Raw genomic sequence first — 16,122 nt, 5'->3', positions numbered from 1 at the left:
GTTTTATGAGCATGGAAGTGATAGGAATAAGATCTGTATCTTAAAACCTATGGAGAGAGAAAGGAAGTTATATTTTAGGAATAAAGACTGGAGGTGGGGAGATGAATTAGTTGACAATTAAAATAGTCCAAGAGAGAGATGATTAAGATCTGGCCTGGGGTAGTAACAGTGGGGATGAGAGATGGGCAGAATGTTCAGAGATAAAACCATATAATGAAAAAGCAGTTACCTACTTTACCTGAGTAGAACTCTGTGCTCAAAACAAAAACAAACTTCCTCCACAAGTAACTCTGTAACCTCTTTTCATCTGAGATGATCCTGAGAATAACTAGAGGCAGGAAAAAACACCTCTTTGACCAGGGAAGAAGCAAGTCTAGGATTAACAAAAGCCAAACTGCAGGCCAGTGAGCAGAGCTGCAGGAGAGCTCCACAGCTTGCTGATGGCTGCTACCTGCAGAAGCTTTAGCAAAGAAGTCCCGTCTGTACAACTGAGCAGAAAGGTAATTTCCTGGGCTGGGCCTGCTCTAGCTCTCTTCAACATAATAGGCTCTGATCACTTTCAATAGTATATGTTAAAGAAAAGTATCCAAAACTTGGAAGTAAGGCCAAAAATTATTGTGACCTTTTAAAGTCATGTTAGAACATTTTAAAATATGTACCTGAGAGTCATCTGACACAACTGGAGTATGGAAGTTTGTTTGACTTACTGTTCATAAATGGTTAAAGACCAAGTGTTTAAAAACTGTAAAGTTAGAGGTTAATGTGTAGGAAACTGAGGTGGTGCAGTTTTTAAAGCAGAGAGGATAACACCAAAGGTTCATTTCACTAGGACATTAACCAACGTTGGATCTAATTTAGCAATTTAAGTTCAGCAATCCTTTTTCCACCACCAACATAAATCTAGTTTCTCAGCTATTCTCTTTCTGCTGTTTCCCACATTAATGAGTTAAACAAAACTTGAAACATGCTCACCATATGTATAAGAATTACTCCCATCCATAGGCTTGTCTACTTCACAGGAACCAGAGGCCAGGAGGCAAGAGCAGCCTGACAGCCAAGCACAGGACGTTAGTGAAGTGCAACAGGTGGTCACTTATGAACAGGGCACCAGACTAAGAGTCAGGAGACCTACCACTAATTCACGGTGCAACCTTAGACATATTTTTTACTGCCCCCTTGCTGGGTCTCAATTTCACAGTTATAAAATGGGAAGGTTGATCTAGGTCAGTTGGTCAGGGTTCTGGGAACCCTGGAGGTTTAAGGCAGGGGCTATCTTTGGTGAGGGTAAGGGGAAAGCTGAAAAGGTTCTAACATCACAGCACTTCCCGACACCCACTTCAAACAGAGCAGCTGTTTGTTTGGTTGGTTGGTTGGTTAATCCTCACACCAGGATATTTCTCCGTTGCTTTTTGGAGAGAGTGGAAGGGAGGAAGAGAAACAGAGATACATCGATGTGACTGTCCCCAAGTCCTCCTTGCCTGACATGTAAGTCACATTCAGTAGTCTTACTATTTGCACTTTCCCTCTTGATGGAAGTAACCGACCAGGTATTGAACCTGCAACCTAGGATGTGCCCTGACCGGTATCAAACCCTCAACTTTTTGGTGTGTGGGACAACGCTCCAACTGACCAAGCCACCCTTCTGGGGAAGAGCAGCTCTGGTTTTTTTGTTTGTTTGTTATTGATGTCAGAGAGAAGAAGGGAGAGGGAGATAGAAATATCAAGGATGAGAGGGGTGTTGCTCAGTGGTTAAGCATCGACCTATGAACCAGGAGGTCACGGTTCGATTCCAGGTCAGGGCACTTGCCCAGGTTGTGAGCTCGATCCCCAGTAGGGGCATGCAGGAAGGCAGCTGATCAACAATTCTCTCATCATCGATGCTTCTCTCTCTCTCTCTCTCTCTCTCTCTCTCTCTCTCTCTCTCTCTCTCCCGTCCTTATTTATTTTTTTTAAATTAAGGGAGATAATACATTTAAAGTACCTATTACAATACCTGCACATGGTAGGTGGGCATTCAATAAATGCTACTTCCATCAAGAGGGAAAAGGCAAATAGCATGACTACTAATGTGACTCACATGACATGTAGGGAGGACTTGGGGACAAACCCCAGCCAGCTGCAGATCAGAGCTACCAGTGGCTCAGAATGGGAATGGGCTGATTTGGAGAGTCTGTTGTGCTCTTCTAAGAGCATCTGGATCCTGTTCCAGCCAAAGCAAATCAAACAGGAGTGCTTATGGAGCGCTTGTTTCTAAAACAAGTTCGGGCTGTGTTATTGACACACGCCACAGGGGAATTGAGAAGGCTGCTGGCAGAGATGTTAAGAAAGCTGACATGCTTTCAGTTCCAATCTTTGCTAGTACATTTGTATGGGTACAACTGACCTTGGCTCCAGAGGAGAAGAAAACCCTGGACTAAGACACAATAAAACCCAGGCTTTGGTGTGAGCTCGACCCTGAGCAGATGACTTCACTTCTCCGGCGTGTTTTTTTTCCTCCTCCACATAGTCATTCTCTATGTGCCTGCTCTATTATCAATATCCTAATTTTCAGATGATGATACTATAACTCAGAGAGATTAAGTTAGGACTGGCAGGAACTTGAATTCAAGGTCTGCTGTCAAAGCCTGTAGTCTTTCTACTCTGCTGCATTAATAAGGGAATTGAACCAGGTGGACCAAGGTATTTCTCGACCTGAAAACTTATGATCTTAGTGGCCTGAAATTGTGGTTTCAAGAGCATTCTAAATACTCCAGGGCTAGATAAAGCCTGGCTAGTTAAGGAACCTTCTCATATGAATGATACTCTCAACACCAGCAAAAACTAGGTACAAACAATTTGAGAGCGAGAAGAGAGCGGACAGTGGAACTTTAGAAAGCCCTGAAGAGGCCCTTGGAGAATATATCACCTGATGGAGAATATATTATAGATGAAGATATGGAGGCTGCAGAAAGAGAAATAGCTTGACTGGGAACACCCAGAAAGTGGGTAATGGAGCACAAACAAGGTTCTATGCCGCATGGTCTCATACCTGCTTTCTACTCAGTCTCCAACCTCCTAGGCCAGTGGTTCTCAACCTTCCTAATGCCGCGACCCTTTAATACAGTTCCTCATGTTATGGTGACCCCCAACCATAAAATTATTTTTGTTGCTACTTCGTAACTGTAATTTTGCTACTGTTATGAATCGTAATGTAAATATCTGATATGCTATATGTGTTTTCCGATGGTCTTAGGCGACCCCTGTGAAAGGGTCGTTCGACCTCCAAAGGGGTCGCGACCCGCAGGTTGCGAACCGCTGTCCTAGGCTATTCTCATCTTCTCTTTTTTAAAAAAAATATACTTTATTGATTTTTTACAGAGAGGAAGGGAGAGAGATAGAGAGTTAGAAACATTGATGAGAGAGAAACATCGATCAGCTGCCTCCTGCACACCCGCTACTGGGGATATGCCCGCAACCAAGGTACATGCCCTTGACCGGAATTGAACCTGGGACCTTCTATCCACTGAGCCAAACAGGTTAGGGCTCATTGTCTCCTTGATATTTCTTTTCCAAATGCTGGATGACAGGCATTCATTGCTCCAGCAGCAGACTCCCAGACACTTCCAACACCTTCTCTTTGTAGGTAAGGGCTCTTTCTTTGTAACTGTCCCTGGTGTGGCCTCAGTAGGACTGAGGCTAAGGCTTCTCCTTTGGTCTCCTCTTGACTTTTTTTTTCCTTTTAACTCTTTGATGCTTTTGAACCACGGACCAATATGCCTTTAATATATTTTTATTGATTTCAGAGAGGAAGGGAGAGGGAGAGAGAGATAGAAACATCAATGACGAGAGAGAATCATTGATTTGCTGCCTCCTACACACCCCCGACTGGGGATGGAGCCCACAACCCAGGCATATATGCCCTTAGCCAGAATCAAACCTGGGACCCTTCAGTCTGCAGGCCAACACTCCATCTACTGAGCTAAACCAGCCAGGGCCCAATATGCCTTTAAAGGCACAGAACTGGAAGGGACATCAGCAATTATAGATCAACTTTCCACCTCATTCCCTCTTTATAGAGCTAAGGAAACTGTGGCCCAAAGATATCAAATGCTTTCCCAAGGTTGAGTTAGTAGAACAGGATTAAAAGCCTGGATTGTAACACCTTTTACTACAATCTGACAATGAACACATGGTATCAGAATTTACTTCAATTACCAGCGGTTGAACAACCCAGGCCAGGCATTTTTTTCATCATCTCCTATTAGCATCACAATAACCATATAGGCATTATTGTCCCCATTTTGCAGATGAGAAGACTACAGCTCAGAGAGATTAGTCACACAGGAAATAAACGGCAGGGCAAGGACTCAAACCTTTGGCTTTAAGGCCTCCTCTCTTTCCCCAGTATCATATGGCTTAAGGCAGTGGTCGGCAAACCACGGCTCACGAGCCACATGCGGCTCTTTGGCCCCTTGAGTGTGGCTCTTCCACAAAATACCACGTGTGATCGGTCATGTACAGTGCTATTGAAACTTCGTGGCCCATGCGCAGAAGTCGGTTTTCGGAAAGGAGATAGACAAAACAAGTATACAAGACGAGTGTGGATGGGAGAGTTGGGAGGGGTCGACCTCAGCGAACGTACCTCAGTCAGATTGAGGACGTTTTAGCAAAGGCCAGTTTAGGAGTATCCTAATTAAGTTAATAACAATGTACCTACCTATATAGTTTAAGTTTAAAAAATTTGGCTCTCAAAAGAAATTTCAATCGTTGTACTGTTGATATTTGGCTCTGTTGACTAATGAGTTTGCCAACCACTGGCCTTAAGGTTTTAAAAACTATATGCAATGATGGGAAAGACAGTTAATTAATCTCCCAAAAGGTTAGTTATACTATAGGTAGCTTTTATCTCTTGGCCTATGCACTTAATTACCATAACTCTTGACTGATATGCCAACTGGGAAAATGGAGAGGGCGATGAGAGTAAGGGAGGTGAGTGGAGACTCAAATAATACAAAAGGACAGATAATTCAAAAGAAGCAATTTTTGCTTTTGTGTTAACATGGTATTCTGTAGGATAGTTTTGTTTTATTTTTCTACATTTGCCCACCATAAGTCCCTTTTATTCATGTCTTACTCTTCTCAGAGTTCAACACTTTGGGCTCAGGACCCTGCTTTTCTGCCACTGCCAACATCCTCAGAACTGCCCTCTGATTGATCTGACCTACAGGATCTATCAGTACCTCTTCTGTCTGGCCTGATGCTCCAGTAGGACAGAAAAATCCTCTTTATTTTTAATGAAAACTGGGGAAGGAAGAACGGAGACGCAGGGCCCAAGGGGGCCCAGAGCCCTTTGCACACCATTCCTTCCCCATAAGTGAACTGAGTCTTATTGCTTTTCTGTGACAGCAACCCTCAAGAAAGCCAGCTGAGAAACAAAGTAATAAAATGCGGGCAAAATTCCTGGGTGAGGAGAGAACCAGGGCAGTGTTTGTTATATGAGCTACTCTGTCAGCCTCCCTCAGATTTTCTCCACTGAATTCTCTTGGGGCCATAGGATGATTATACTAGCAGACAATGAACCTCCTGCTTTATTAAGCTACAAGGTCCACTTTGGGCAGACATTCATCCCCACACCTTGAAGGATGATGAGGCACGCCACTACTCCCAGACCTTCTGACTCTGTCCAGGTCCCTGTCACGATAGTTACTAACATTAACAGACCTTTAGATTTATATATAGCAGTTATTTGAAATGTGCCTTACACAGTAGGCTGGGTAAAAGCTGCTCATTGTTTATAGATAAGAAAACTAAAGGCCACAAATATGTACCCAGTAAGCTCAGGCATTGCTCAGAGCTCTTGCTACTTCAATGTTACCCTATGAGATCCAAAGATAAGTCTTATTTCTCCCCTCCCTCCCCACAAATGTTCCCAAGTGACCTTTATTTCACAAAAATATTGCCAAATACTACTTTTACTACATGCTATTTAAATGGGAAAAAAGGCAAATTCACAAATTATGTACCTTAAAAAGTTAATTCTTCTACTTTGAGGCTCTACACATCAGATAGCATCAGTTCCCAAGACTGAATCAGTGAATTCTAAACTCTCTTACATTAATCTTTCACATTAGGTGGGGTATACATACACCAAAGGAGCTTCTGAGTCATGTCACCTGCCCAGGCAAAGGCTTAGATTTTCTATACTCTTGTGTGGTTTTCCCCAGTCCACTCTTAATCAATCAGCTAGTCTCTGAAAACCACAGCCTATAATTTTATATATATGTGCTACCACTGTGAACACAAAAACCACTAAGCCTTATTTCTTTAATGGAATCAAATCTCTCCTTTGAATCTTAGCCATTAACAGGCAACAGAAGTATTCTGCAAGGTCTCCAGAACCATCTGGAAGCCTCTGAAGCCTGTGAGGTGGGCTGCTGTCTCCTCCGGCCATGTACCAGGCACAATCTCCTGGGAAGCCTGGGGAGACTGGCTTTCCATGTGTCACCTGACTTGCTGCTGCACTGCCTCCATCTCCTACAGAGCTCAGGCCTGCCCAGTGCTGACCGGCAGGCAGGATCCAGGCTGCCCAGCACTGTCTGTCTAGCCCTAGCCCACTCCTTGTTGGTAATGCATGCACTACAGACCACTGTCTTCCCCACTGTTGCTGAGTTAGGCTCTCTCTGAGGCTCTAGATACTTCTTCAGAGACATCAAGAGCAAACTGCCAGCCCACAGGTAAGTCCAGCTGAAGAAAAGTTCATTTGGACTTCACAGTACCTTAAAAAAATTAATTAAGCCTTAAGAAACTAAAAAAAAAGAAGAAGAAGAGCAAACTAAACCCAAAGCAAGCTAAAGTTGGAAAATAATAAAGATTAAAATAAGAAATCAATAGCCCTGACTAATATGGCTCAATTGTTTGGGTGTTGCCCCATGCACCAAAAGGTTGCCGGTTTAATTCCCAGTCAGGGCATAAGCCAGGGTTTCGAGCTCGATCCCTGGTAGGGGACATGAAGGAGGCAGCCAATAGATGTTTTTTCACTCTCAAATCAATGTTTTACTCGCTCATCTCCCTTCTTCTCTCTCTCTCAAAAAAAAAAAATCTTTTTTTTTAAAGAAATAAAATAAAAAATGAAACCAAAAGTTGGTTATTTGAGATCAACAAAATTAACAAGCCTTTAGCAAAACTGGCCAAGAAAAAAAGAGAGAAGGTACAAATTACCAAAACCAGGAATGAAAAAGTGATCATTACTGACCTTACAGAAGCTAAAAGGATTATAAGGAAATACTGGGAACAACTTTAAGACAAGAAATTAGGACGCTTAGACAAAATAAACATATTATGAGAAAGATACAAATGATTTAAAGTCACACAAAGTGAAATAGAAAATCTAAGTACATCTAAAACAAGTAAAAAAATTACTGAATTAGTAATTAAGAGAAAGCTACTGACCAATATCTCTTATGAATACAGATAAAAATCTGCAACAAAATATTAGCAAACCAAGTCCAACACCATATAAAAATAAAAAGGATTATACACTATGATCAAGTGGAATTTATTTTAGGAATATAAGGTTGCTTTAATATAAAAAAATCAATGTATTGCCATCTTGGTACAATAAAGGACAAAAACCACACAATAGAATCCAACATCCATACATAATAAAACCTCTCAATAAACTAGGAATAGAAGGGAACTTAGCCTGATAAAAGTTATATACAAAAAAAACTACAGCTAACACCATACTTAATGGGGAAAGACTGAATACTTCTCCCCAAAATTGGAGAAGTGTCAGTTTTCACCGGTTATATCCAACATTGTACTGGAGGTCCTAGATGGTACAATCAGGCAGAGGGATTTTTTTTGTTTTTAATGGACATCAAGAGTATGTCATTCTACTCAAAACTCTCCAGTGACTTCCTATTTCACTCAATATAAAACCCTACACAATCTGGGTCCTTGTCAACCTTGTGACTTCTCCATAATCCATTCATACGTACAGCCTTGCTTACTTCATCTCTAGCCACACTGACCTCCTTTTATCAAACACAATAAGCATACTCCTGTTTCAGGGCCTCTGAACTTGCTGAACTCTATGCCTGAAATGTTATTCCCCAAGATACACAGTATATCTTACTACTTCAGTTACTGCATATTTTTGCACATATTTTATTTTCTCACAGAAGCCTTCTTTCATCACACGGCCCCTCCCTATCCCCTTATCCAGCTTTATTTTTCTTCATAGTATTCATTTATCTATTTTCCTTCACTAGAATGTAAACTACAAGAGAGAAGAATATTTTCTTCACTGCTACATTTCAAACACTTAAAACTGTGCCTGGCACATGGTGGACACTCAAATACTCACTAACTGACTGAATGTCTTTAAAAAGAAAATGTTATATAGGAGAATGAAAAAAAAGAGGGGGAGGGGGGACGACTAGCCCAAGAGGCTGAAAAGGACCAGGGTTTTGGATCACAGAGAATGAGCGAACATAGGACAGCAGAAAAACTTGGTTTTCTGAAGCCAGAGTCTTCTGGATTCTAAGCTTATCTCTTCCAATCATGGTCTATTGTGTCCCTCTCTAAGTCTCAGTAATTTATAAAATGAGAACATCACCACCTAACTCCTAAGTTGCTATGAAAATGAAATCAATTTATGTATAGCACATAATAGACATTATAATTAACATTTTCTGATACCTCTGGCCTTCAAGAGCAACCTAAAATTACCTTAAAAATTACACTTACTGAAGCACAGATATGTCCGTAGGGCTGCTGCCCCTAAATTAAATGGCCTCCATACTCATTTTAGCTTCTTTCTTATCATTCTTCTTTCACCTCCTCCCTTAGTGTTGGTTCTCAGCTCTCACCACTAGCTACTGTCAGTAGAGCAGCTCCTCCCTGCTTTTTTATATGCTGCTTTTAATTTTATGGGGGTATAGAAACCAAACTGCTAAACTTGTTACAATAACATGTAATAATAAGAATAAATTAGTGCTGTGCAAGGGCTTAAGGATGAAAATGACTTGCTTCCTCCTTGTTCTTTAGTCAGGCTCTACAAAACTGAGGATGTTAGATATATACGCTACTATATGGATATCAGTATTTTATATATTTTTTTAATGCGGAATCATTCAAATTTTAAAATAGTCAATGGTGGAACTTCTTCGCAGGGTAGTTATTATAAGAACAACAAGATCCAAACGTGGGCCCTGGCTGCTGTGGCTCAGTTGCAACAAAAGGTTGCTAGTTTCTAGGTTAGGCACATGCCTAGGTTGCCTGGGAGGTGGGGGGGAGTGAGCAGGAGGCAGCCAATAGATGCTGCACTCTCACATTGATGTTTCTCTCTTCTCCCTTCCTCTCTGCCTAAAAATCAATAAACTAGTCTTTAAAACAAACAAATAAAGATCCAAAGCTGGCAACCAGGACATGAAAAAGCCAGAAGCTATAAAACTTTAGATTAACCAAACAAAAAGAGGTGGCAAACAAGAGTCTGGAGATTCAGAATAGGAAGGAAGGTTGGCCAACCAAGAGCACCAGGTAGGGGACAGACCCCTCTGTGCACCCTCAGGCAGACAGAGGGAAGAACAGAATGTCCATTGTTACATAGTATTAAGAAAGTGGCCCACATCACTGGCCAAGGGTGAGAAAGAAATGGTGGGGAAACACGACCTCTGATAAGTTATGAGGCTACATGTGTAAGTGCCTTTCTCACTAGCAGTTGGGGGTGGGAAAGGCGGTGCCTGGAACCTACAGCCAAAATAGGAATAGCCTTCCTCTTCTGAGATGACAGTAGGGAACAAGGCAACATATTAGTGGAACTAGTGGTTGAGTGCAAACACATGCTGGGAATGAGCTCTTGAAAACGGCTTTAATATCTGTGCCGGCAGTGGCCTTGGAGCCAGGCTGTGTGAGTGCATTTAAACCTGCATTCGGCAACCAACATGCTGCAAATCATGGCTGCTGCTGCTGCCTGGCTTCGTCTCTGTGCCGAGATCCCCTCCCTTCTGAAAAGACTGAGCTTTGGGAAGGGCCTGCAGAAGGACAGAAGGACACGGGGAAAGATTTACAGTACAAATTTCCAAAGGAAAGCCCTCCCTTTACCTTTGGGAAACAGAATGACAAATAGGTCAGGGACTGAGATGTCAGGGACACATGTTTTCTTCAGGGACACTTCGGTTTTCTTCTTACTTTCTCTCATTTCGGTCATGCTGCTTTACAATTTACAAAGCTTTCCAACTTGCATTTCTCATTTGATTCTCTATAACAGTGATGGCGAACCTATGACACGCGTGTCAGAGGTGACATGCGAACTCATTTTTTTGGTTGATTTTTCTTTGTTAAATGGCATTTAAATATATAAAATAAATATCAAAAATATACATCTTTGTTTTACTATGGTTGCAAATATCAAAAAATTTCTATATGTGACACGGCACCAGAGTTAAGTTAGGGTTTTTCAAAATGCTGACACGCCGAGCTCAAAAGGTTCACCATCACTGCTCTATAACATCCTCCTTGGTTACTGTACACACAGTGTGAGGTGTGGGGAGCACTCCAATTTTACAAATAGGATAATGGAGATTGTCCAAAGGCAGATATTGAGAGAGAAGATAAAAATCCACGATTCTCAGCTCCAACCCAGCTCTCCAGATTCCTGTCTGTTCTGGTCCAAGTGTTTATAGGACCCAATGTGTAACAGGTGTTTTCTTCTGTATTTAGCCTAAGCCTCTGCCTGCTTGAAGGGTTCTTCTTATCATTTTTAGCCTCTTATCCCCTCACTAGCAATGCCATTGCTCAGAAGGCACCCCCAACTGCTACCTGCCCTGCTGGGCCCCTCAAATAACTGGACCTCCTTTCTGAATCTCTGAGGAGGTCTGTCTTCTTGAATTTATAAGAAAAATCAGTATTCCAGGGAGATTAGCAACGCAAAGAAAGCCTGCCAAGTCAGGGAGAACAATGCTATTTACAGTTAGACTGACCTAGGTTCTAACACAGGGGTGGGCAAACTTTTTGACTTGAGGGCCACAATGGGTTCTTAAACTGGACCGGAGGGCCGGAACAAAAGCATGGATAGAGTGTTTGTGTGAACTAATATAAATTCAAAGTAAACATCATGACATAAAAGGGTACGGTCTTTTTTTTCAATAGTTTTATTCATTTCAAACGGGCCGGATCCGGCCCGCGGGCCGTAGTTTGCCCACGGCTGTTCTAACATCAGCTTTGCCCAGGTATGAACCCTAGGCAAATTATTTTAGCTGCCTGAGCCTCCATTTCCTCGTCTATAAAATAGGGTTTTGTCTAGGGTAAATAAGATCCATAACACACCTGGTTCTTAAGATGTTGATTTCCCACCCTGACCAGTATGGCGGTCGTCCCATGCACAGCATGGTTGCTGGTTCAAATCCTGGGAGGGGCACATGCCCAGGTTTCGGGCTCAATCCTTGGTAGGGGGCATGCAGGAGGCAACCGATTAATGTTTCTCTTTCATTATTGATGTTTCTCTCTCCCTTCTTCTCTCTAAAAATCATTAAAAATCTTTAAAAAATAGATTGATTTCCCTTCCCATCTCATTATCTGCTGTCTTCCCTCTAAGCTCCCCCTGACTTCCCCTTCACACAGCTCTACTCGATCACTCCACCCTCACAACTGTTCATGATCACATTTTGCAGGACTGATAAAACCACAGGATTTTCTAGAGGAAGTAAAACTGTCCTTATTTGCAGACGACATGATATTATACATACAGAACCCTAGAGACTCCATCAAAAAGCTACTAGACTTAATACATGAATTTGGCAATGTAGCAGGATACAAAATTAACCCCAAGAAATCTGAGGCATTTCTATACACCAATAGTGAACTTTCAGAAAGAGAGATTATAAAAACAATCCCGTTTACCATCGCACCAAAAAAATTAAGCTACCTAGGAATAAACTTAACTAAAGAGGTAAAAGACCTCTACTCAGAAAACTACAGGACGTTGAAAAAAGATATAGAGGAAGACATAAACAGATGGAAGAACGTACCGTGTTCATGGATTGGTAGAATCAACATCATTAAAATGTCCATACTACCCAAAGCAATCTATAAATTCAACGCACTTCCCATTAAAATACCAACGGCATACTTCAGAGATCTAGAACGAACTCTCCAAAAATTCATCTGGAATAAAAAAAGACCTCGAATAGCTACAGCAATCCTGAAAAAGACCAAAGTAGGTGGGATCTCAATACCAGATATTAAGTTGTATTACAAAGCCACTGTTCTCAAAACTGCCTGGTACTGGCACAAGAATAGGCATATAGATCAATGGAATAGAATAGAGAGCCCAGAAATCGGCCCGAACCAATATGCTCAATTAATATTTGACAAAGGAGGCAAGAACATACAATGGAGCCAAGATAGTCTCTTCAATAAATGGTGTTGGGAAAATTGGACAGATATATGCAAGAAAATGAAACTAGACCACCAACTTACACCATACACAAAAATAAACTCAAAATGGATAAAGGACTTAAATGTACGACAGGAAACCATAAAAATTCTAGAAGAATCCAAAGGCAACAAAATCTCAGACATATGCCGAAGCAATTTCTTCACTGATACAGCTCCTAGGGCACTTGAAACTAAAGAGAAAATGAACAAATGGGACTACATCAAAATAAAAAGCTTCTGCACAGCAAAAGAAACCATCAACAAAACAACGAGAAAACCCACTGTGTGGGAAAACATATTTGCCAATGTCATATCTGATAAGGACCTAATCTCCAAAATTTATAGGGAACTCATACAACTCAACAAAAGGAAGATAAACAATCCAATCAAAAAATGGGCAAAGGACCTAAATAGACACCTTTCAAAAGAGGACATTCAGAAAGCCAAGAGACATATGAAAACATGCTCAAAGTCACTAATCATCCGAGAGATGCAAATCAAAACAACAATGAGGTACCATCTCACACCTGTCAGACTGGCTTTCATCAACAAATCAACAAACGACAAGTGCTGGCGAGGATGTGGAGAAAAAGGAACACTTGTGCACTGCTGGTGGGAATGCAGACTGGTGCAGCCACTATGAAAGACAGTATGGAGTTTCCTTAAAAAACTGAAAATGGAACTCCCATTTGACCCTGTGATCCCACTCCTAGGAATATATCCCAAGAAACCAGAAACACCAATCAGAAAGGATATATGCACCCCTATGTTCATAGCAGCACAATTCACCATAGCTAAGATCTGGAAACAGCCTAAGTGCCCATCAGTAGATGAGTGGATTAGAAAACTGTGGTACATCTACACGATGGAATACTATGCTGCTCTAAAAAGGAAGGAACTCTTACCATTTGCAACGTCATGGATGGAACTGGAGAGCATTATGCTAAGTGAAATAAGCCAGTCAATGAAGGAGAAATACCACATGATCTCACTCATTCATGGATAATAGAGACCATTATAAACTTTTGAACAATAATAGATACAGAGGCAGAGCTGCCTCAAACAGATTGTCAAACTGCAGCGGGAAGGCCGGGGAGGGTTGGGGGGCAGGAGGTAGGGGGGTAAGAGATCAACTAAAGGACTTGTATGCATGCATATAAGCATAACCAGTGGACATAAGACATTGGGGGATAGGGGAGGCTAGGGGACTGTCTAGGGCGGGGGGATAAAATGGACACATATGTAATACCCTTTGCAATACTTTAAGCAATAAAAAAATAAAAAAAACTACAGGATTTTCTAAAGCTGACTTATGGGCTTGGTAGGGCACAGTCAAGACTGGAATCAGGAAAGTCTCTAAGGACTATACGGTCATGTTAAGAGAGCTTGTGGGAACTGCCAGGTTCAGATCTGCAGCACAAAGCAGCTGGTGGAAGCCAGAAAGCATTGAATCTGCTTTGCCTTATTCATGGGAAAAGACCATCTCATGACAACTCCAGTAAAGCAAGTTCAGTTTTCCTCTCAATACAGGAGGCTGCCTATGTCAATCTCTTAGACACGGAGTAGAAGAGTAATCACCTATAAGTTATCTGTAGTAAGGGTAAAAATAAGCCCCAAACTAGTTACTCTGTACCTTAGCCCAAGCTTGCCAGTTTGCCTCACTCACCGAGGCTGAACTCAGTCTGCGATTACAGGATCAGCACCAGCTGCCTCTGGGAACAGGGCTCACCTATAACAGAGAGGGAATTCAGTCAGGGTCCTGCTCAGAATTTAGGTATGTGCAGGCATTCAAAGTCCCTGCCCTCACCCTGGCTGGTGTGGCTCAGTTGGTAGGAGCATCGTCCAGTACCCCAAAGAGTCATGGGTTCGATTCCAAGTTGGGGCATATACCTAGGTTTGATCCACAGCCCTGGTTGGTGGGGCCTGTGCGGAAGGCAACTGATGGATGTCTCTCTCTCTCTCTCTCTCTCTCTCTCTCTCTCTCTCTCCCCCCGCACTTGCTGAAAAATCAATGAAAATGTCCTTGGGTGAGGATTAAAAATATAAACTAAACAAAGTCCCTGCCCTCACATGTCTTGCATCCTAGCAAAAGATAGGTTAATAAAATAAATATATCATTGCAGGTCATTGTAAGTGCGGTCATTTAAAAAAAAAAAAAAAAAGCAGAGTAAAGGAAGAAAGAATGAGAATGAAGTCTATTTTTTAAAAATGTATCTTTACTGCTGAAAGTATTACAGATGTCCTCTTTTTCCCCCATTGACCCCTTCCACCCATCCCCAGGCCTTCACTGCACTATTGTCTGAGTACACGGGTTATGCATATATGCATATAAATGCTTTGGTTAATCTCTTCTCGCAACCCCCCCTCCCCCTTCCCTCTACGATTCATCAGTCTGTTCCATGCTTCCAGTATCTCTGGATCTATTTTGTCATCAGTTTATTTTGTTCATTAGATTCCACATACAGTGCTATGATCATGTGATAGTTGTCTTTCTCTGACTGGTTTATTTTGCTTAGCATAATAACCTCCAGGTCCCTCCAAGCTGTTAATGAGGCCTATTTTAGGTAAAATGGTCAGGAAAGGCTTCTTCAAGAACTGACTACTAGACAGAGACCTGAATACGTATGGGGTAAGATTTGCAAAGCTCTAAGGGAAGAGTGTTTTAGAGAGGGGGGAAATAACAAGTGCAAAGGCCCTGAGGCAATAGGCAAAAGTAAGCTGATTATGCTTAAGGAGCAAATAAGTCAGAAAGTCAATATAGCTAGAATGCAGTGATGGGAAGAGTGACATACCAGATACACACGGAGAAATTACTCGTTCTCCTTATCTTACGCATGAGAGAACTGAGCCTCAGAGGTTAGGCGCCTTGTCCGACATCAAAGGATGTCAGTGGCAGAACTGGGAGTGGGACTTGGGTCTTTGGAACAACTCTAACTCTCTCACTCCTGGGCCAGGTTTAGATAACCTAGAACCGAGCAGGGACAAACTTTAAGTACTCTGAGATTACTTAGGTAAGTTTCAGGTTTCTCTGATCATCCCCTCCTCTGCTGGGTGAGGGTGGCTGAAGGACAGAGAAACCTTATATATTACCTGGAATGTGGAATAAACATGACTTTGGGATAACGAGAATAGGAGCACATGCCAGGCACTGTTGTAAACCCTTTGTTTGTATTACAACAATTTTGTAAGGTTGGTGTGTTGTTATATTTCCCATTTTACTAATGGGGAAATGGAGGCACAGAGACATTAAATAAATGTGCCCAGGTTACAAAGTCAATACTAGTAGATGATAGAGTTGGGACATGAGCACAGGAAATCCAGCATCTAAGGCTTGGCCTTCTAACCACACACTATGCCAATTCTCAAAAGTAGAAGTCAGGAAACATGTTCTCTAGTCCTAGCTAGCATGGCTCAAAGACCCCATTTATACCCAAGTCTGAGACTGTCTCCATTTACTTGCAGTCCAGGCTTTTTACTGAATACCAGCTGAATGCCTCCGGAGTCCTTCAGCCAGGTGGTTCCAGAGACTTCTCTAATTCTGAAGCTACTGTAATCACAAAACTATGATGATAGCCACAAAAATAGCCATTTCATAGCCACTAACATTTAACGCACATTTTGAAATTAGACTAGGTACTAGGCTAAGCACCTTACATGTACTATCTTATTTCAGCGAGGGGAAAAGAATTGTTCTAAGACATA

General features: G+C 41.9%; 1 protein-coding gene across 3 annotated transcripts in view; it reads right to left on the bottom strand.

The window, feature by feature from the left end:
* Positions 1-16,122, bottom strand: part of RALY (RALY heterogeneous nuclear ribonucleoprotein) — an 89,354-nt gene that overhangs the window by 34,734 nt on the left and 38,498 nt on the right. The window contains exon 2 of one of the 3 annotated variants that reach the window (XM_081097008.1): positions 14,087-14,149. The exons of 1 other annotated variant lie outside the window; for it this stretch is intronic. The gene's annotated coding sequence lies outside the window, so the exon portion shown is untranslated. Of the gene's footprint in view, positions 1-14,053; positions 14,150-16,122 lie in introns of all 3 variants that reach the window. One more of the 3 variants, XM_081097009.1, reaches the window with a different exon arrangement.

Source organism: Myotis nattereri (assembly GCF_964212035.1).
Source record: "Myotis nattereri genome assembly, chromosome: 8".
Classification (NCBI taxonomy): domain Eukaryota; kingdom Metazoa; phylum Chordata; class Mammalia; order Chiroptera; family Vespertilionidae; genus Myotis; species Myotis nattereri.
The sequence above is the reverse complement of the archived record's forward strand: the minus strand, read 5'-3'. Positions and strand labels throughout refer to the sequence as shown.